A 23,782-nucleotide genomic window follows, 5' to 3' on the forward strand; every position below is an offset into this window, starting at 1 on the left:
TACTTCTACGATTGAAAATTCTATCACTTTATTTAGCGAAACAGACGAATGGAGCTGTTTTGTGTAAGTTACTAATGGATTCAGTTGTATAGCTTGTAAATACAGCTTCTCGATAAACCTTGTAATGGAGGGATCAGTTGAAGCTGCAAATGCCGGAGCAGGAGCTGACGTCCGAAGTGTCGTGCAGGGATGGGTCCTTGTGACCAAGACAGAGTAAGGGCTGATTGGTGCATCACAAAAAGCAGCGAAACTATTGGTTAAGCACTAAGGAGACGTATCTAGTTCTAATTGATATGCTAGTGTAAACCGCGCTGTGATAGGTTGGTATTACGGAACAGCAACAGAGGAGTACGTGATCTTTTGAAAGACAGGAAAAATTATCAAGAAAATTGATTATTATTATGAAGAAGAAAAGGAGAAACCTTCATTGTTTAAGAAATTGAAAAATGTGTTTAAAAAGGGCAAGGCAATAGTAACAAGAGAGGGAAAATTACTTCCTCCGCCGAAAACGTCTGCTTCCTATATGTTGTTAAAATATGGTTACCATACATGTGTTTGGCTTGAAAATTAGGCTAGTTATACCAGGAATGATGGTGCGTTAGCTTTTCCAGAAGTCGGATATTTTAATGTGGCAGTTTTGCGAAATTTGAGAGATAGGATGATGAAACTTGAACCAAGACCTAGACCGACTCAATTTGAAGCTCTAGTTGAATGGGAGGATGAGATGCATGAAATGGAGCGAGAGAGGTCGGAAAGACATCTCAGACCAAGAGGTAGATTGCACGGATTATGGGGAGAGACACATGAGAGTGGAATGTGCAGCTGGAGAAATGCTGACATGTGTGATGGAATGTATCCAAAACACACAAGATGATGTATGGAATGTTGCACAATGGCAAAACATTCACCCCCAGTCACAGATCTGGGTTTAATCCATTGTTATTTTGCTCACCAAGCCACTCCAGTTCAGATATGGCCATATGCATATCAGTCTTGACCCTGAGCCTCATGGGAACAGACCAGATCGAACTGCCAAGCCATATCTTCCCTGGACCAGAAGCAAGCATCCTAGGACCGGTTTCTGGCTATCAGCCGTCTACAGCCAGGATAGCTTGACTCCAGTGGCGTAGAGAGCACGGGACCCACGTCTGGGCATACCCTTCCCACATAGGGTGAACAGAAAAATACACAAGATGATGGATGGAATGTTGCACAATGGCAAAACATTCACCCCCAGTCATAGATCTGGATTTAATCCATCGTTATTTTGCTCACCAAGCCACCCCAGTTCAGACATGGCCATATGCAAATCAGTCTTGACCCTGTGCCTCATGGGAACAGTCCAGACTGAACTGTCAAGCCATGTCTTCCCTGGACCAGAATCAAGCATCCTAGGACCGGTTTCCGGCTATCAGCCGTCTTCAGCCAGGATAGCTTAACTCCAGTGGCGTAGTGAGCACAGGACCCACGTACCCTTCCCACATAGGTGGAACAGCAAATGGAATGTATTCAGTCAGATTAGTGGATGAATATGAAGGGCGGAAATGTACAGAGAAGAGGAAAAATGTGGAAACAGGGAAAGAAGGTTATGGTGATAGTGAATCAGAGGATACGTGCTGGAAGAAATATTAAATAAGAGACCGCCACCATATCAACCACGTTCTTTATGGACCACACCTAATGCTCCACCAGTAGAAGATAAAATTAATGAAACTCCAAGACAATTTTCAAATTTTAGAGATATACCAGAAAGAGTAGAAATGAGATATAATCCAAATGCCCCAATGACAGAAACAAGACTTACCAGTACTCCTAACCAAAATAGCGAAAGAAGAAGTGTAAATAGAGTAGAAAAACGAGTTGGAGAACAACCAAATACTTCTGAATATATACGATCTACAAATGAATTGACTGAAAAGATACAAGAGCTTACCAAAAACCTAGAAGCAGTAACAGTTCCAGTAACGATAGGACCTGTAACCACAGCATTTGAAAACCAAAGAATAAAAGGGCCAAGTTTGACAAAGGTAAAAGAAAATATTTATCCAGATTTGTCAGAATTTAGGTGAACAAGTAATGTAAATCTGCCAACTTTTAATCAGAGTTTGCCCTATAAGTATACAACTGGAGCAGAACCTGATTCTGCTACACCTGAAAAGAGTATAGAGAAAATAGATTTAACACAAACTCCTGTAGGACCATCGGAACAAGAATTATGTGATTGGCTTAAAACTCTGAAATTGAAAGAACATGAACCTAAAGTACTAGATGTGGCAAGATTAAAAGTCTATATGGAAGAATGAATTATTGGAACAATTGGAATGGACAGATTTAAAACGTACCAAGACGATGAATTTATGTTCATGTGTAAAAGTATAACATGGAAGGCAAAGTCTATACATGATCAATTAGAAGGATTAGCGAGTGAATTTGAAATAGAATTCGCAAAGAATAAAACATTGCAGAAATCCTACGGAGTAGACTTTTCAGAAAAGGACATTGAAAATATGAATACTGCAGGAAGGTTGACTCAAATAAAAGAATTAATTGTACTACTAAGGATATGGGGAGATGTGAATAAAAGGAGAATAAAATGGGCAAAGAAGAAAGAAAAGGCCAGTGATAAATCTACATTAGCGTTCCCTGTGAGAGGAAAAGAGACGGTAGCAAATTAAATCCATATGATAGAAATACCTGGAGGAGGATGTGTACATGTTCCTTGGAGTAGACAGGATATATTATCATTTACAAGTGATTTCCCCAGATTGAGAGAAAAACCAGTAGAATGGTATCGACAGGTATGTTATGGTATGTTATGTTATAAATGTTTTTATATCGGGCTCTGCTACTACAAAGTATTCTGGCGCGGTGAGTGAGGTTATCCAGAAAAGAATGCGCATAGAAAAAATGATTATATGGTAATGTTAAACAAATGTGTTTTGAGCCCCTTCTTGAACATAGAGATTGTCGGAGACGCTCTTAGATGCAGCCGGAGAGCATTCCAGGCCCTGGCAGTCTGGACAGAAATGGATTGACCGCCCAGTCTTGAATACTTAAATTTGGGCACGGTCCTTTGGTACAAATTTACAGAGCGAAGAGCCCGACGGGGAACATACATGACAAACCTTTTTTGCAGATACAACGGACCTAATTGGTGGGTGGCCCGAAACGTGAGAACCAAAGATTTAAACAGGATTCGATGGGCGACTGGGAGCCAGTGAAGACTGCGAAGGTGAGATCGCACACTGGCTCTCCTAGAAAGGAATAAAAGCTGCACAGCCGCATTTTGGATGACCTGGAGCCGCTGGATAAGATAGGCAGGTAGGCCACTGAACAGTGCGTTGGCATAATCGAGTCTAGAAAGAATGAGGGCACGCAAAACCGTTTCTTTAGCCTCTCTCGGGGGGAGTGGGAAGAACCTTTTTAACGCTTTAAGAGTGGCAAAGCAGATACTAGTCAGTTTTTTTAGATGGTCTTCAAACTTGAGATCCTGCCCGAACCAGACCCTAGATTTTTCGCCGGGCCTCCTATTTATTTAGGGCAGGGCAGATTGACTGGCCAAATGAGGTCTCTGAAATCGTCCGGGAGGGTACCATAAAGAAGAACCTCTGACTTTTCCTCATTACACTTAAGCTGTGCCAGGGCAAGCCAGCGGAAGACAGAGGCAAGACACGAGTGCACCACCGAGGCATCCAGATTGTCCTTCGGCCAGGTGGACAACAACTGGGTGTCGTCGGCGTAGGCCATTATTTTGGCCCCCAGCTGCTCTGCCAGATGAATTAAGGGGGTCATATATATATTAAACAACAGGGGACTCAATGTGGACCCCTGGAGCACACCTGTAGTAAGATTCTTTGGCCGTGAGGCATAAGGCGGCATCCACACTTGTTGCGTCCTATTGGTCAGGAAAGAAGTAAACCAGGAGAGGACACGTCCAGAGATGCCCACTTCCGCCAACCTGGCCAAGAGCAGAGCATGGGGCACCGTGTCGAAGGCGGCAGAGAGGTCCAACAAAATCAGGACTGCTCTGCCGCCCCCATCAAGACACTCCCGGGCAGCCTCAGACACCTCCACCAGCGCCGTTTCTGTGCTAAAAGCCGCCCTAAACCCAGATTGAGCTGGGTGAAGGACCTGAGAGGATTCGATGAAATTATCCAGTTGTCTGAATACAATCTTGTCGCAGACTTTCGCGAGCGCAGGAAGCAGCAAGATGAGACGATAGCTAGAGGTGGCCGATGGATCCAGCCCTGCCTTCTTCAAAAGTGGAAGAAGTTTGGCTTGCTTCCAGCAAGAAGGGACAGTGGCAGAGGAGAGGGAGAGGTTCACAGTCTGAGTTGCCTCCTGGCAAACAATGTTCGCCACCCCCTCTAGAACACTCACCGAAGGACTGCCAGCACATCCGATTGCGTGGCTGGATTGAAGTTCGTAAATTGGGCTCTAGTTTGAGACAACTTTGGAGATGGAGGGATCGGTAGAGACTGAACATTGCCTCAGACCCTCTGTAAGTCAGCTTGGATTTTAGCGATTTTATCATCAAAAAAAGGTGAGAGTTCTTCACACCAGAGATCAGAAGATGGTAACACGGGAAGCGCAGCACATGGAGATAGAAAGCTTTAAACTATGGCAAAGATTTCTTTGCTGTTATTATCCGCTTTCTCAATCCTCCCAGCAAAGTAACTGCTCTTGGCGGCCCCTAATCGCCGCATAGTATTCCTTCTGTGCTGTACGCAACCTGCTCTTAGTCTCAGGTAGGTAGGCTTGTCGCCATACCCTCTCCAGTTTTTTACAGCCAGATTTAAGTTCCTGCAAGGAGTGGGTGAACCAGGGTTTGGAGGGGTGGACCGAGTCCTCCTGATCTGACCCCTGTTTGTAGGCATAGCCGACCCTTGTTCCACCCAAGAGTTAAAGACACTGACCGCGGAATCGATCTCCAACGGCAGAGCTGGACGGTTTCGGGCAAGGGAGTCTGAGAAAGTAGCCAAATTGATCCGCTGAGAATGAGCCTGAGGGGGGGGATTCCCCCTGCCCTCGTCTCTATTCAGGGACCAAGCAAACTGAATCAGAGCGTGGTCTGACCAGGTAACCCTTTCCGGGGGTGTTATGGTGATCTCAAAATCGGAACACACCAGATCTAGAAGATGACCAGCCTCATGAGTTGGGGCTTCAACCCATTGAGTGAGGTGAGCCATAGATAGAGCTTAACCTAAACGGATGGCCTCGATAGAGTCGCACGAGTCGACGTGTATATTAAAATCACCCAAAAGGAGATACCTTGTAAATTTCACATCGAGGTAGATCGAATTGTGAAAGTTTCAAAAGTACTATGGGTTGATCTGGATGGATTATTTGACATAGTTGTACCAGCAGATCTGTGGACTGAGTACAAGATAACTGAAAAATTGGCCGAAGGGGGAATATCCTCGAGGCAAAGTAACAGGTGCTCCGTCGCCTGAAGTGATGCGTAAATATGAACAAGTAATAGTGTTTTTGAAGAATAAAATTCCACCAAAAGAAACAGATTGGGTTAAAATAGACAGAACTATACAGGAATCGAAAGAATCTGTGCATGCATTTTATGAAAGACTGTTATTGGTGTTTAAACAATACAGTGGATATGAAGAACTGAGTGAAAAAGACATGAGTCATTTTGTGTATCGATTTGTATATGGTTTAAGACCAGAAATTGGAGACATGATTAGACATAGTTTAATAGGATGGCAATCGAGTACAGTAGATGATGTGTTGAGACAGGCTAAATATTGTAGTGATGAAATTGAAGATAAATAAAAGAAACTAAAGGAAAAAGCCATGTGGGCACAAGTGAAGGTAGCAGAACACCAATTAGCACAATTGGAGAATACAAATATTGATGCAAGTCAAGATAAATTAAAAGGGAATTTCAACAAAACAAAATTGGTAGGAAATATAGAAGAGCTCAAGAAAAAGTTCCCTTGTCAAAATTGTGGCAGAATAGGGCATTGGAGAAAAGAATGTAAGTATCCACCAAGAGTTAATCCAGACAATACATCATTGAATCCATAAGTGCAGCATGAGGTAATTCAACAACCACCGCAACAGCAGCAGATAGTTACTCAGCAAAGTCAGGTGCCACCACCGCCACTTCCACACAGTGTAAATCTGCAGAGATACAGTGCAGAGACAGGATTCAGCAGAGACGAGCAGGTAAACTGATCGCCCAGAGTGAATTTGAGTCCCCAGTATTGGTTACAAGAGGAAGGCGGGAGTGAGTCGGATGAAAGCTTCTGACGGTGCCTAAGAGAGGGAGAAGAGTGCATGCTTGGAGCCACTCTTGAGGTAGATCAGTCTGGTCCATTTGTGAATGGAAAGGTGAATGATGTAGAAATAACTTTCCTAGAGGACACTGGTGCTACCCATTCTACTGTTAGATCAGTGGAAGTCCAAAATCTTCCTCTCTCTGGAGAGCATATCCAAGTTGTAGGTGTAGCTAATAGACAGATTAAAACCTACTTAACACAACCAGTTGAAGTAGAAATTGGAAATTTCAAAGACAGGCATCGATTTGTGGTGTGTGATAGTACCTCCATAAATTTGTTAGGCCGAGATATCTTGTGTAAAATGAACTGCGCAATATATTGTTATACAGATGGCATAGAACTGTAAAAATGCGTATCAAGAGAGAGAGAGAGGACCAAGTAGCTAGTCTGTATCCCCGAGGTTTATATATGATTAATCAAAAGGAGACTAGCTCATCTATTACAAGATTGCCGAAAGTCAAGGACTCGGGTATGTTTCGTCAGGGGGTGGGAACACCTGGTAGGTGTGTTCATGAAGCCCTCACCCACCAACCTAGTTGGTGGCATGCTTCATCATCTGGCCCACCCAGTGACACCTAGCGTGTCCCGGGTGTGCTTCGACGCCTGATTACAGTGGAGCAGGTATGTTGCTGAGTGTGCAGTGAGGAGTGTCAAGGTGGTGATGTTAAAACGGCTTGGCGGGGGTCCCAGTACCCAAGGGTAAATTAAAATTTAATACCTGGGCCTCCGTCAACCCCTTGCCACTTCTCCACCTTGAAGCCAAAAACTGCTAAAACAAGGTGGAGAAGTGGTAAGGGGTTGACCAGCTTTTCTGGGCAGAGCCTGCTCTGGACCTGTAGTGCCTCATTCGCATACCGGTATGCGAAGGAGGCACTACAGGTCCAGAGCAGGCTCTGCCCAGAAAAGCTGGTCAACCCCTTGCCACTTCTCCACCTTGAAGCCAAAAACTGCTAAAACAAGCATGTCTTTGAGAAGGGAATCCCCCCTCTCACACATAGATAAACACTTTAGGGCGTGTATACACATAGTCTGAATTACACACCCACTAGTTTTAGTCACACCCACACCGTTTTATTTAGGTTCTGAAGAAAGCCAGCATATTCATAAGGCACTGGCTGAAACATGTCGACTCACCAATGGATGTGAGAGGTCGTAACTCGCCTCCAACATCCAATAGCCTTATTTTTTAACCGCTGACGGCGGCCCAGGCATTAAAGTTTAATTTACCCTTGGGTACTGGGACCCCCGCCAAGCCATTTTAACATCACCACATTGACACTCCTCACTGCACACTCAGCAACATCCCTGCTCCGCTGTAATCAGATGTCGATGCACACCCGGGACACGCTAGGTGTCACTGGGTGGGACCGATGATGAAGCATGCCACCAACTAGGTTGGTGGGTGAGGGCTTCATGAACACACCTTGACGAAACATACCCGAGTCCTTTACTTTCGGTAATTTTGTAATAGATGAGCTAGTCTCCTTTTGAGTAATCATAGAACTGTAAACCCCATATGAAGATAGTTTGTATAAAATGAGAAAAATAAGTTGTTTCCTGTGTTTGATCGAGAAAAGATACCTGATGAATTGAAAAAGGTAGTGAAAGAGAAGGTGTGGGATTTCACAGGAGAGGATATTGGATTAATGAAAGAAGTGGATCTTGTAAAAGTCTCTATAAAAGAAGGTGGGAGTTACCCAAACATTCCTCAATATAAAATGGCAGCGGAAATAATTGAAAGAATAACTCCAGTAATAAACAAAATGATTGATCAAGGCATTCTGAAAGAGATAGAAAGTAGTCCTTGTAATTCTCCGATGATGGGATTGAAAAAGCCAAATGGAACCTTTTGAATGGTACAGGATTTGAGAAAAATCAATAAGATCGTTGTGCCATGTTGCCCAATTGTACCAAATCCAGCAGTGATTTTATATCAAATTCCCCATGATGCAAAATGGAACACTGTGATTGATCTGTGTAATGCATTCTTTACTGTTCCATTGCACCCAGAAAGACAGACAATATTTGCGTTCCAGTTCGGAGATCGTATTTTGGCATGGTGCAGAATTCCTCAGGGGTATACTGAGAGTCCATCTATCTTTAATCAGTTGCTAAAGAAATCACTAGAAAGTTTAAGCATACCTGGAGAGTCTGTATTGATTCCGTACATTGATGATCTCCTAGTGGCATCAAGGACAAAAGATGCATGTATAACAGATACTATTGCATTATTGAATCATTTGGAAGAGGAGGGACATAAAGTGTCTCCATCAAAATTACAATTTTGTCAGAAAGAAGTGCAATACTTAGGTCATAAGATTGCCAAAGGAATCAGACACGTCACTGCAGAAAGAATCAAAATGGTACAAGGAATGCAGCCACCAAAAACTCAAAGACAAGTAAGAATGTTTCTGGGAATGGTAGGTTACTGTAGAAAATGGATTAGTGGATTTTCACTGATAGCAAAACCATTACAGAGATTAACCAGAGCAGATATCAGAGACCCTTTAGTATTGACCAAGACTGAGATGGAAGCATTTGAACAGCTAAAAACTAGCTTATGCGAAGCACCAGCTTTAGGGATGCCTGACTAAGAAAAAGAATTTGAACTGTATTGCAGTGAACGAGAAGGATGTGCATTGTCAGCGCTAATTCAAAGACATGGAAAACTAAGAAAGCCAATTGCATATTTCTCAGCTGTTTTGGACCCAGTTGCAAAGGCGTTGCCAGGTTGTCTGAAAGCAGTAGCAGCTACAAGCGTAAGTCTACAACAAAGTGAAGGAATAGTGAGGGGATTTCCTGTGAGGGTATATGTACCACATTCTGTGGAGATTCTCCTCACTAGGACAAAGACCCAGTATCTCACCAACAATAGGATGACCAAATACGAGAAGGTAATTCTGGGAGCAGAAAATGTGACAATTTCTAGATGTGTCAACATAAATCCTTCTACGTTGTTGCCTGATACCAAGGAAACGGAAGTAAGAAATGAGGTTGATTATAAATGCTTAGATGTTCTTGAATACTGTACCAAACCAAGACCAGACATCAGAGATGAGCCATTGCCTGAATCAGATTATGTAATGTTTGTTGATGGTTCATGTCTGAGAACAAATGATTGTGTTTTGAGTCCTGCTTATGCAGTTTGCACAGTGGCAGATGTACTGGAAGCATCTTGTCTGAAAGGAATTCGTTCTTCTCAAATAGCAGAATTGATTGCTCTGATTTGAGCATGCGAACTGGGAAAGGAAATCAAGGTTACCATAGTGACTGACAGTCAGTATGGATTTGGGGTTGTCCATGACTATGGACAACTGTGCTCCTATAGAGGTTATTTAACTTCTGCAGGATCCCCCCATCCATAATGCCGAATTTGTGAAAATGTTACTTAATGCCATACATTTGACTGATAAAATAGCATTTGTTAAATGCGCTGCCCACAAGAAGGGGGATGATTATATCACCGAGGTAACAGGTATGTAGAATCAATTGCAAAATATTGTGCCAAAAATCTTGCATCCATAAATCAGGACAGAAAAGAAGAACATGTTTCAAATCCTTTAATGCTAACAACAGTAATTGAGACATGGCAGGAAGTAAGACAAATGCAGGAAAAAGCTGATGAGGAAGAGAGAAACATCTGGTTAAAAGCAGGATGTAAGCAAAGAGAAGATGAAATGTGGGTTTACAAACATGAAAGACCAGTAATGCCTGATAGCATGATCTCAAATATGGCCCGAATGTATCATGGTCAAGCTCATGTTGGAAGGGATGCCATGCTTCGTCTATTTAAACAGACATGGTACAACCCTAAGTTCAGGATGATTGCTGAAGGTCTATGTCAAAGATGCCTCATGGGTCAGCAGTTTAATCCAAACAGAAAAGCAATTGTGAGTCTGGGAACCATAGGGCGGGAGGGAGGTCCATTCACACGAATGCAGTTGGATTTCATAGAGCTTCCACCTTGTCATTACCTCAGATATGTTTTGGTGATCATTTGTCTGTTCTCTCGGTGGGTAGAGACTTTCCCCACTAGGAGAAATGATGGACTAACTGTTGCAAAATTGCTTTTGCGTGAAATTATACCAAGTTACGGATTTCCAGTGACGATCAAAACTGATCGAGGAACACACTTTCAAAACAAAGTACTGCAGATGATATGTAAAGCACTGGACATTCGTCAGAAATTGCATTGTGCTTACAGACCTGAGGCTTCAGGGGTAGTTGAACAAGTGAATGGGACAATAAAAAACAGAATTGCAAAAATGTGTTTGGCAACAGGACTAAAGAGGCCAGACGCCTTACCAATTGTTTTGATTACCCTAAGGAGTATCCCTGACAGAAAGACTGGAGTCCACATGAGATTTTAATGGGCAGAGTGATGAGACAAGCATTTGTGCCAGTTGATAAACTGTTAACTATTAATGATGACATCATACTGGATTACTGCAAAAACCTGTCTGACATGTTGAATTCTGTATTCCATCAGGTGGGAACTGAATCAAACACGAAAGAGAAACATCCAGCTCATGATCTAGTTCCTGGAGATTGGATTTGGATAAAGGTACACCGCAAAAGAAACTGTTTAGTGCCTCGCTGGCAGAGACCAAGACAAGTTATACTGGTCAGCACCACTGCAGTTAAATGTGCTGGACTAAAGAGATGGGTGCATGTAAGTCACACCATCCGTGTGCCTGAACCTGAGAATCCAAAGGAGGAAGGTGAAAGCACAACTGATTCTGACTCTGAAGGTGAACCAGAGAAAAATCCCGATACTGAAGCTCGACAAGAACATCGACATCTGGAAGTATCAGATGCTATCTCTACTTCTGAAGGAGAAGGAGAAATTTTTGAAATACCAAATTCTGAAGATCAATCTGAAAATCGATATTTAGTAGAGACCGACACCAATAAGGACACTGAGCAATGTGGAGATAATACTGGTGATCAAGAGAATACTGAAGAACATTCTGAAAGCTCTGAATGCAGGAACCGAAATCCTGAAACTGGAAAAGAGGAAAAAAACTCACGACAAGGATGAGATTCCAAGTAACAGCTATGGAGATGTTCCTAACAGAGTGAAAAATCTGTCAAAGGAGAAAGACATTATAAAGTTTGTCATAAATGAAACTGTCGAAGAGACTGAAAGTGAAACTGACAGCAGTGCAGATGAAACTCCATTGAGAAAGAGTTCCAGAAAAAGGCCTTGGAGAGTGGAACCAAACTCCACGGAGCCTAAAACAAAAAGAGTTTGTAATGGAGATAATTGGCCTAAAAGAAGTGATGGACTGAACTTCAAACTGGTTAACAAAGCAAGAAAACCAGATGATCAAGTAAATGAAATAACCAGTCAAAAGGAGTTGTTGGGAAAAAGAATAGAAGTTGTTCTAAGGCTAAAAAGAGTAAGAAGACCAAACCAAAAATACAAATCACCTGAATGGCCGTACATTGTTTTACCTCCTATTGAAAAAGTAAACACTAGCTAAGAGAACTTGTACTGCCCAAAGTCAACTGGGAAAAGTGAGTAAAGAACTGAATCACAGAGAAAAAAGTGATAATTGATCAAAGGTACAAGGTAAAGACAAAACCTGAAATCCTGACATAAAGAGAACATTGTAAGTGAAAGGTGAAAGCCCACAGATGACAAAGGTCTAAGAGAATCCTAAGGCAGATAGCTGTGTAAATTATTTTGTTTTAAATGGCTAATAATGGGCATAAAACGAAATGTTCTATTTTTAGAAAATGCTTTAGAATGTGTTTAATATGTACTGGATTATTAATTTTGATGTGGATAAGTTTAGCTATTGTCATTACTTATCCTGACAATATAGCAAAGTTGAAACCAAATGTAAGTTTGAATGAACAGAATGTTGTCTCAAAAGCTGATAAGTCACCTGTATATAAACCAGAAATTCACCAAGATAGATCCATAAGTGAATACACCAGGGGATCCTCACTGAGCGGTTCCTGGAACACAAACCTGTCCGGACACTTGAACCCTTCCTTGATTTCATCCAAACTTCTAGGGACAGGGTGCTCTATATGAAGTTGAGAATTAGAACCCTCTGTTAAATGAAACGACAGCAGCCTGGAATCGATGCAATCCATCATCTACTTCTTGCCCAGGCTGAGTAGCTCTCAATGAGTCTATCGCACATTTCCTCTTTGCATGCCAAGCATACAGGATGGCTAAAACTAAATGGCTTAAACACATTTGTAAAAAGCTTGGTTCCAAGAACTATCGGGTGGCACTACATATTTTAAAAACCGACACCTCCTCCCTCACCTTGGTCTGTGGCATAGCAAAATATTTGGGCTGCGCATGGCTAATAAGATCAAAGCTTTTAGTGAAAAGTAGCAGCTAGGTTGTGCCTATGCTTGTCTTTTGATGTATTGTTTTTATGGCCAACTAATAGACTTTTCATGATCATCTCCTACGTTTTTAATATAGCTGTATAATGTTCAGCTGGACTCATTTATCATGTTGTACTGTATAATGATTCTTTTAAAAATATGAATTTAGGATGTACATGTTTTTTTATCGAATAAAGTACATACTACTAAAAAAAAGATTACACCAGAAACACATTTTCAAGACTGTTATCTGAGTATGTTAGGACCATGGATGCCAGTGATTGCTATGTGTGTGTGAAGTTGCCAGCGTCAGTCTCAGAAGGGGAGACCTATCATCACCTTCCACTTACATATGGTGTTACATGTAGTGTGATTGCAAGCTTGTTTTATCAAACAGGGAAATTAGAATATTACTATTCAAATTCTGATTATATATTTGGAAAATTGAAAGTCAGTAATGAAATGAACAAAGTAAAGCCTGCTAAAGTAATGGGAGAATTTTTCTTAGAATTCTTAGAAGTGGATGAATTGAGTCATGAATATTCATTCAGAAATAATTTGACTTGTAAAATGAGAAATGAGGAAAAAGCATTTTTAGATATGGTTGAAGAGAGAAGAAATGCTTATAAAAGCTGTGAAAAAATGAACCATGCTAAATCCAAATATTGGACATTTGAAGATGAAAATCTTGATGATAGAAATGTGAATGTGGCCATAAGTATAGACACTCAATTATTAGGGAAATTTTGTATAAGAAGAGACAATATTGTGTATGACAATTATTTTGTGGGAGCTAGTCAATGTAAAGAGACTTATCGAATAATAGGGGGTTGGGGATTTAAAGGAGGTAAAGATTCAGTTTTCCCTGGCATATACTACATATGTGGGAACAAAGCTTATTATAAATTACGGGACCATTGGTATGGAACATGTTATGTAGGTCTGGTCTTTCCTAAAATCTTTCATGTAGATAGAGGTACTAATGGAATACATGAGATAGGTAAACTTTTAAGTCATAGAAAAAGAGAGAGTGTGATTGAAATAATAGATGATATTTTTGGAGCACTGATACCAGCAGTGGGAATATCTTTCAATGCAAACCGAATTCGAAAATTATCAACGATAGTAGATCGTTTGTCAACAGACACAGCAGGTGGATTTTTAATAGTAAATACTGAAATGGTTGCTATGAGAGCTATGGTGATGCAAAATCGTCTTGCTCTTGATATAATTTTGGAAAAAGAAGGAGGAGTTTGTGGAATTTTGAAGGTACAGCACTGTTGTACCTACATTCCAGATAAAAGTCAAAACATTGAAAAGTACATTACAAACATTACAGAATTGCATAAGGAAATTGAACCACTGGAGGTTCTTGAACGACTAGGTAAAAGTTTTTCAGCAGTTAAACATTGGTCTCTTTAAAAAGGTAGTTCAATTAAAGGTAAGATACTAATCCCAGTAACAATATTAGTATTAATGATTTTGATGTTAAGATGATGTTGTATATATAGAAAAATAAGTTATGTTAGAAAATCAATAAAGAAAGCAATTCAATAAAATTGAGAAAGGGAAAGAGAAAACTGTGATATAGAAATGGAGGAATTTCAAGAAAAGTTCTTTAAAGAAACCGGAGAAGAAGATACTAGAGTATAAACCATACTAATCTGAAGAACTTGAAACATGTTTGGATAAAAATGTTCAACATTTTGGGAGTTATTTGGTGATAAGATCATCGAAGGAGGGAGTTGCTGGTGCGAGGTGAAGAACCAAAATTTTGTATACCACTTGGGAAGTAATTTCCTCATAACTGTAACCTTTATTAATTGTGTGGTTTGGTATATTAATCAACGTAGTGTAGAATGCACACATAACTACACTTGGGAATATTAATCTGCTTGCATGGAAAACTATAACTGACTAATTTAGTAATGCTGTCATGGTGTTTACTATTGCAAATCTTTAATTTAATCAAAAGCGGCATAAATGTGTTTCTGTTTAGGTATGTTGTGGCAAAAATATGGAGATAGGTGAGTATATCCTGCATATGTGTTGCTTATTAGCTAGGTAACAACTAACAGGGAAAACCTTAGTATGGGGGAGGTAAACAGAAGGGTTATATTTCAATAATTAATATTTATTTGTGTTTGTTTTCAATTACTGTGACAGTGAAAGATACTGCGCATGTGTGGCTTGAGCCGAGTCTGAATGTGAGCTGCCTGTGCCTGAGCGAGAGCGGCTCAAGGACAGCTTGCCCTGAAAGTCCAGATGACTGCCAACAAAATGTGAACATCTGAATTTCAAAATGTGGGAAAGGAATCTCATATAACAAGTTGAGGATGTGTCAGGGCTAGGGTGGCCTGTGGTCTAGGGCCCGCCCCACTCAGCATTCGGGGGTACCCATGTGGCAAAATGCATCAGTCATCTTTGGGAGGGCGTTGGTGGTTGTTGTGTTCTAAGCCTGCTTGTCCATCTGTCTTGCATCCTTGTTAGAGTAGCTGTGCAGGTTGCCTGTCCTTTAACTGCTGTCTAATGCCGTTCCGCCTAATGCGTGAGGTTTGGCATGTGGAAAGCGTCCGCCTTCCGCCTAATGCGTGAGGTTTGGCATGTGGAAAGCGTCCGCCTAATGCGTGAGCTTTGGTAGCCTGCGTCCGCCTAATGCGTGAGCTTTGGTAGCCTGGTCGCATATGTGAGCGTCGTAGGCACGTTAACTTACGCGACCGCGCCCTGTCTCCTGTGCTCACTATTCTGGTCGTTTCTGGGGAGTGGCTGTGGTCTCTTCTTGCTCCCTCTCCTGATTTATGCAGATCCAGCTGTTTGGAGTAGGAATTCACCGGAGGCCTTTGGAGATCGTTCTCAGGGGGCGTGGCAGTTTCCAGCTTGCTCCGTGTTCAAGATTCCTGAATAGAAGAGTCGTTTTGAGGATCCAGAGGGGACGTCTTGTCCTTCAGAGAAGTAGAGTAGGTCGTACTCTACAGGTAGGAAATAACAAATCACAGCTCTTGGCGCAAAAACGTTGAAGTTTACTTTCTTGGTTTAAAGGTGTCAAATCAGGCTGCTAATTTAAAAAGGAATATTTAAAAGCACAGAAAGTCTGAATCTTTAACATATTTTTTCTTTTGAACTGTGAAAAGCATCTCATTGCTGGCAAGGGATGTTTAATGTTTTCTGAGAAGCGCAAAGCTAATGAAAGTGTGTGAATTCATTTCTATCACAGATTATCTAGGCGCAATTCGTTCTTGTGATTGTTTTTTGGTGAAAAGGCCAAAAGGTGTTTTTAGCTGTAGCTCATGTGAAAATACAACAGTGTGATATTTTATTGGGTTGCTCTTCAAACTTTGGTAAAGAAGTCTATTTACTAAAGTGTGGTGTTTTTCTTTAAAAGGAGAATCTGTCGCAATTCACAAGAGAAAAGAGAATAACTACATTGTGAAAAGAATGTGTTTAATGACTTTGTATTTAATTACAAGAAGTTGATTGAATTCTTAGAGAGTTTGATTAAGGGCTTGAGTTCTAGAGAATTCTCAGTCTTGGTTCTAAGGTCTATAGTCAACTTTGGATTACGGAATATTTGGTTACTAACTTTTCCTTTTCAGATCTCCTTCCCTGCTGTCCCCTTCCTAATTCCCTTTTCCCCCCCGCTTGATCACTCCCAGATTCTGTGTAATAATTACATTCGGAATTGGAGGTATCGAGAGGTGGGTCCTTATTACTTCACGACAGACCCTGAGGAAGACGTCGCCTTGACAGAATAGTGAGCCCACGAATTATTTTCCTCCTGGTCTGTGCGTGAAGTCATAATGACCACCATCAATGATATAATGTCAGCAATCATGCGTATGCAAGCAGACTTAAAGGAAACCATGAGTGCAACTGCTTTGTTAGCAGCTAAGGTAGACAATATTCAATTACAGAGTACTCCTCTTCCTGAAGAGGTTCAAGAAACTGGTGCTAGCAGGGGAAATACGAATATAGCTGTTACAGTGCCCCCCCAGATTCCTTTAGCAGCTCCTGAACGTTTTTCTGGGGACCCTTCTAAGGTACAAATCTTTTTGACCCAGATTGAATTGCATTTTGCTTGTAGACCAGCTGCGTTTCCAACCCCACAGTCTAAAATTTCATTTTTAATTTCCTATTTGACCGGAGATGCCGCAAACTGGGCAGTTCCTTTGGTCAGACAAGATGACACCTTGTTATACAACTGGAAACGATTTATTTGTGGAAGAATTTGAAAAGGTTTTCGATCGCCGAACTGTAACTTTATCTGCAGATCGAGAACTACTTCAGTTGAAACAAGGTAATAGGGACCTAGTTTCTTATTTGTCTCACTTCAACAGATTGATCGCTGAAACTTCTTGGCCAGAGGAAAAAAGAGCCGCCCTCTTTTATCAAGGTTTAAAAGATGATCTAAAAGATGTTTTGGCACAAATTGATCCTCAACCAGTAATTTGTTCTGAATTGATTAATCTAACGCTGCGTTTAGATCACAGACTCTCTGAACGAAGATCAGATAAAAAAAGAACAGACAAACCTAATTGGAGATCTGAAGCTAAATCCAGGCCTCAATTCACAAACCCTGAAACTGGTTCGGAGCCAATGGAAATAGGAACTTTAAGACAACCATTGTCAAAAGAGGAAAAAGACAATCGTCGAAAGAATGGACAATGCCTTTATTGTGGTCGAAAAGGTCACTTCGTGAAGGACTGTTTAACTAAGCCTAAAGGAAGATTTCCTAACTCTAGTAAGTCAGCAGCTCTGGAAAAAACAGATCAAAAATCGGAAAACTACTTGGCCCAAGATGTTTGAAGGGAGATCTCTTGGGAACCATTGCCTTCCCTTCTGTGAACTCATGTGTCTCTAACTACAAAGCACATTTTAGATTAGCCGTACAAATCAGGTTAATTCGTGAAACATGCCAAATGGAAGTTTTAGTTGATTCTGGAGCTACAGGAAATTTTGTAGATTTAGAAACTGCCCAACGCCTAGGAATCATCTGCGAGCAAAAGGAGACTCCAGAAATTGTCCAAGCAGTGGATGGAAAAATTCTAGCTGGAGGGCCAGTAACTATGCAAACTTCTAAGGTCGTTATGTTCTGTGAAGATGCTAAGCAACAAATACATAAGGAGGAGCTTCAATTTGATGTTATCCAAGCACCTCAGTATAGTTTTATTCTTGGAATGCCTTGGCTTTGTTTACACAATCCAACCATAGATTGGCGGAAGAGAGAACTGGTTTTTCTGTCTGACTTTTGCCATTCTTCTTGTCTAAACGCCTCAAAACCAACTCTAAGTCAATTGGCCACAGCAGAAGAAAAAGAAACATTTTTGCCTAAAATTTACAAGGAATTCGCAGAGGTCTTCAGTGAAGCTAAGGCAGCCCTCCTTCCTCCTCATTGTAGCTATGACTGCCAAATTGATCTTGTACCAGGTTCTAGTGTTCCAAATTGTCGCATCTATGCTCTGTCTGAAAAAGAGAATCAACATTTAAGACAGTATCTTGACCAATATTTAGAGAATGGGTTCATCCGCCCCTCCAAGTCTCCGGCAGTGTCTCCTTTGTTCTTCATTCCGAAAGCAAATGGGGAATTGAGGACTTGCATCGATTACAGGGCGTTGAATAAAATCACTGTCAAAAATAAATACCCATTACCTCTCATCCCTGTTCTGTTGGACCAAGTTAAAAGGGCAGAAATTTACACTAAATTGGACCTCAGAGGGGCCTACCATTTGGTTCGTATCAGGCAAGGTGATGAATGGAAGACTGCTTTCAAAACTCGATATGGATTGTTTGAGTACTTGGTAATGCCATTCGGGCTGTGCAATGCACCTGCGGCTTTCCAGTTTTTTTTAATGATGCCTTGAAAGAATTTTTGGATCTTTTTGTTATCGTCTATATAGACGATATTTTGATCTATTCCGATTCTGAAGCTGAACATGAAGGTCACGTCAAGAAGGTTTTGAGCACTCTTCAATCTCATAACTTGTACTGTAAACTATCTAAATGTGATTTTCATGTTCGTGAAGTTGAATTTTTGGGAGTTCTCCTCACTCCAACTGGGATGAAAATGACTGACAGAAAGATTAAAGCCGTTGCTGATTGGCCCACTCCGACATCAGTTCGAGACATACAATGCTTCTTGGGATTTGCGAATTTTTACCGTCGCTTCATTGATCACTTTTCTGCTGTGGTAGCTCCCATCACACGTTTGTTGAGGAAGAAGGTGAAATTTGAATGGTCCTCAGAAGCTGAACATGCATTCCAGAAGCTAAAAAGGGCCTTTACTGAAGCTCCCGTTCTCATGCATCCCAACGTAGAGGAACCTTTTATCATTGAAGCTGACGCCTCTGATGTAGCCATAGCAGCCATTCTTTCTCAAAGACATCACACTACTGGTCAAATGCATCCGGTTGCTTACATGTCTCGAAAATTAAATCCCGTTGAGCAAAACTATGTTATAGCTGAAAAAGAACTACTAGCTATACTAGAAGCCTTCAAAGAATGGAGACATTACATAATGGGAGCAAAATTTACTGTGACTGTGTATACTGATCATAGAAATCTACAGTTCATGAGCTCAGCTAGAATGTTAACCCCGAGACAACTCAGGTGGATGATGTTCTTTGCCGAATATGACTTCATAATAACTTTTCGTCCAGGTCAAGACAATAAGAAAGCTGATGCCCTGTCCAGAAAAGACTCTTCTTTGCATCGCTTTGAAGGAACTCCTCAACCTATAATCGATCCTGGCAAAGTAATCAGTGTGCTCTCGGAAGATCAATTTTTGGAGAATATTCATGAAAGTTTTCCTTCTTCTCAGTGGAAATCATGGTTGAACTCCAATGTTAATCAAACCATCAAAGAAGGGATACCTTTCCATGGAAAACAAGTATATCTGCCCTCTTTGCAACTACAGGAAACTGTGTTCAACTGGTTACATTCACATCCTATGGCAGGACATCCAGGCCCCCGAAAAACTGTGGAGAAAATACAAAAGATGTTTTGGTGGCCAACGCTGCAAAAAGATGTAATGAAAATGGCTAATGATTGTGAAGTCTGCGCAAGATTTAAATCCGATCACACTAAACCAAAAGGTTTTCTGCAGGTTCTACCTACACCAACTGAACCATGGAAACATATTTCGTTGGATTTCATTACTGATTTACCACCAATCCATCAGCATACTGTGATTCTAGTAGTTGTGGACAGTTTAACCAAATATGCACATTTCATCCCTTGTAAGCAACTACCTTCTGCTGGACAATTAGCACAACTATTCTTGCAACATGTGGTGCGCTTACATGGCCTGCCTTCAGTTTTGCTTTCAGATCGTGGTTCTCAGTTCTCTTCCAAGTTCTGGCAACAATGGTGTAAAAATCTACAAATCACTTCCAATATGTCCACCAGTTATCACCCTCAAACTGATGGGCAAACTGAAAGATTGAACCAAACTTTGAAACAATACTTGAGGTGTTATGTTACGGACTCTAAGAAATCTTGGTTAGATTTACTTTGGATTGCTGAATTTGCATACAACACTTCGCCTCATTCATCAACCGGATCTTCTCCGTTTGAGGCACTCTATGGCTATGAACCTAACACCATTCCGTTGACTTTGCCCAATGATGGGAGTGGTGTGCCGGCAGTTAGAGACTCTGTACAACTTATGCAAAATATCCATCGTCAGGTTCAAGATCGCTTGTTACAGAGCAAGAGGAAATATAAAGAGCAGTATGATAAAAGGCATCGTTCAGGTCCTAAGTATGCCCCTGGAGACAAAGTTTGGCTGTCAACAAAGAACTTGAACTTTAAACACAAGAGTATGTTTCAACCTAAATTCATTGGTCCTTATCCAGTTCTGCGTCAAGTGAACCCTGTGACATTCAAGTTGTTGCAGCCCAGGTCTCTACGCATACATCCAGTGTTTCATACTTCCCTTCTTAAACCTGCTAATCAAAATCTGGCTCCCCGTCCAGCACCGATTTTAGTTCATGGTAATTGGGAATATGAGGTGCAGAACATTTTAGATTCTAAACGTCGGGGCTCCAAGTTGTGGTATCTTGTCTCCTGGAAGGGATACGGTGCTGAAAATGATTCCTGGGAGCCGGCTGACAATGTTCATGCCCCTCGCTTGGTACGCCGTTTCCACCTCCTCCACCCTCTAAAGCCGGGCCCTAGACCACTCTTGGGAGGGGGGAGTACTGTCAGGGCTAGGGTGGCCTGTGGTCTAGGGCCCGCCCCACTCAGCATTCGGGGGTACCCATGTGGCAAAATGCATCAGTCATCTTTGGGAGGGCGTTGGTGGTTGTTGTGTTCTAAGCCTGCTTGTCCATCTGTCTTGCATCCTTGTTAGAGTAGCTGTGCAGGTTGCCTGTCCTTTAACTGCTGTCTAATGCCGTTCCGCCTAATGCGTGAGGTTTGGCATGTGGAAAGCGTCCGCCTTCTGCCTAATGCGTGAGGTTTGGCATGTGGAAAGCGTCCGCCTAATGCGTGAGCTTTGGTAGCCTGCGTCCGCCTAATGCGTGAGCTTTGGTAGCCTGGTCGCATACGTGAGCGCCGTAGGCACGTTAACTTACGCGACCGCGCCCTGTCTCCTGTGCTCACTATTCTGGTCGTTTCTGGGGAGTGGCTGTGGTCTCTTCTTGCTCCCTCTCCTGATTTATGCAGATCCAGCTGTTTGGAGTAGGAATTCACCGGAGGCCTTTGGAGATCGTTCTCAGGGGGCGTGGCAGTTTCCAGCTTGCTCCGTGTTCAAGATTCCTGAATAGAAGAGTCGTTTTGAGGATCCAGAGGGGACGTCTTGTCCTTCAGAGAAGTAGAGTAGGTCGTACTCTACAGGTAGGAAATAACAAATCACAGCTCTTGGCGCAAAAACGTTGAAGTTTACTTTCTTGGTTTAAAGGTGTCAAATCAGGCTGCTAATTTAAAAAGGAATATTTAAAAGCACAGAAAGTCTGAATCTTTAACGTATTTTTTCTTTTGAACTGTGAAAAGCATCTCATTGCTGGCAAGGGATGTTTATTGTTTTCTGAGAAGCGCAAAGCTAATGAAAGTGTGTGAATTCATTTCTATCACAGATTATCTAGGCGCAATTCGTTCTTATGATTGTTTTTTGGTGAAAAGGCCAAAAGGTGTTTTTAGCTGTAGCTCATGTGAAAATACAACAGTGTGATATTTTATTGGGTTGCTCTTCAAACTTTGGTAAAGAAGTCTATTTACTAAAGTGTGGTGTTTTTCTTTAAAAGGAGAATCTGTCGCAATTCACAAGAGAAAAGAGAATAACTACATTGTGAAAAGAATGTGTTTAATGACTTTGTATTTAATTACAAGAAGTTGATTGAATTCTTAGAGAGTTTGATTAAGGGCTTGAGTTCTAGAGAATTCTCAGTCTTGGTTCTAAGGTCTATAGTCAACTTTGGATTACGGAATATTTGGTTACTAACTTTTCCTTTTCAGATCTCCTTCCCTGCTGTCCCCTTCCTAATTCCCTTTTCCCCCCCGCTTGATCACTCCAAGATTCTGTGTAATAATTACATTCGGAATTGGAGGTATCGAGAGGTGGGTCCTTATTACTTCACGACAGACCCTGAGGAAGACGTCGCCTTGACAGGATGTGACTAGGCTGGACATTCTTTAAACAATTAACTCTTTAATTTCAGCTGATCCTACAGAAAATGAATATTAGAATGATGAGGTGATGCTCATCCACCCTCAAATTGTCCAATCAGGACTTGAGTTTGTACTGACAGTTACTTTTGTTGATAGATAAAGTTAGTGAAATAGGGTATAAAAAGATGTGATTTTTCTTAAGAAAAAACTCTCTTTTCGATTTTCTCCTGAGATGCTGTCGGAATGCTGATTTTCCCGAGATGTAAGACTTTGAATACATTTTCTATTTTCTTTGAATGAGAAATTAGTTTTAGATGAGGTTGTTAGTTAGGGAGCTAGGAAGAAATGAACTTTGGGAACGATTTGTCTTTTGCTAATACTCATGTCCTGAAACCTAAATACTAATGTCTATTTCTAAATCCTTGAAATATATGAATATAACTGTTTGAGATAAAACCTTTACTCTTTTAAGGTTATTTTTTTAATAAAGAAATAAATAAAGTGAATAAACTGTTATACATGCTAAACTTTGCTTTCAATAAAAATTAGATAAATGGAGAATTAAGCATTGACCATAATGGTGGTGTGTCTGAATAAAATGTCTCATTAATAAAAACCATGGTAAAGTTCCTTTAAACTGCAGGTGTATATTGTATAAATATTTAGTTTTGATTTATACACTCCGGTATGATCCAGCAGCTCTCCTTTGAATCACACTGATCCATGAAGTCGGATGAAAAGTGTTTGTGAGCAACTCGCAGTGTTATGGGCCCCACTGATGAGTAATGTCTGATTTGGTACTTCAGGAAAAAGTGATATGGTTTTAGAAAACATTTCCAGAGTAGCACTGCATCGGATAAACAGGCCTTGCAGCAGTGAAAAACATGTCCTCCTTTATAAATTCATTGCCCCTTGCCTTATGAGCCTTCATCACCTACCTTAGGTGTGCCTTATAAGTATTAAAAAGAGAAGGTTTTAGATCTAGCAAAAGGTTTATTTTGCTAGGTCGATATGACAGTTTCATAACTTCACAACAGGCTGCAGTATTAAGGTGCTTTGTTAATGGCTGGCACAACACGAACTGCGGCCCACTAGTAGTATTTAGTTTACAGGCCCTGGTACATGTAGTACCCTATACAAGTAAATTAAATGTACCAATTAGGTATCTGCCAATTGGACTAAGTTTTATGTGGCACTGGTTAGGAGTGTTAAAATGTACAGAGTTCTGAAAGCCCTAAAAAAGGGGCTCAGCAAAGGAAGGCAGTGAAGGCAAAAACTTTGGAGTGAGCCTTGAGAGAGGGCCAGGTCCAAGATAGCTAAATAAATACTTGATGTGATTATTTGTAGGCTGGTGTAAATGTTTGATTTGAAGTTGACCACTATGCCGATTAGGTATTTTGATGTCATGCAAGCAATATTGCAAATTAAATCAGATCAGCATGTTATCATGAATCATTTGTTGCCTCTATTAATATTTCACTTAAAAAAACATCTTGGATCATAAAACTTGATTTTTGAGAAGGCTTAGG

General features: G+C 41.1%; 1 protein-coding gene across 1 annotated transcript in view; it reads right to left on the bottom strand.

The window, feature by feature from the left end:
- Positions 1–23,782, bottom strand: part of LOC147734878 (alpha-N-acetylgalactosamine-specific lectin-like) — a 118,323-nt gene that overhangs the window by 14,771 nt on the left and 79,770 nt on the right. The window lies entirely within an intron of this gene.

The sequence above is a fragment of the Lissotriton vulgaris genome, chromosome 1_2 (genome assembly GCF_964263255.1).
Source record: "Lissotriton vulgaris chromosome 1_2, aLisVul1.2, whole genome shotgun sequence".
Lineage (NCBI taxonomy): Eukaryota > Metazoa > Chordata > Amphibia > Caudata > Salamandridae > Lissotriton > Lissotriton vulgaris.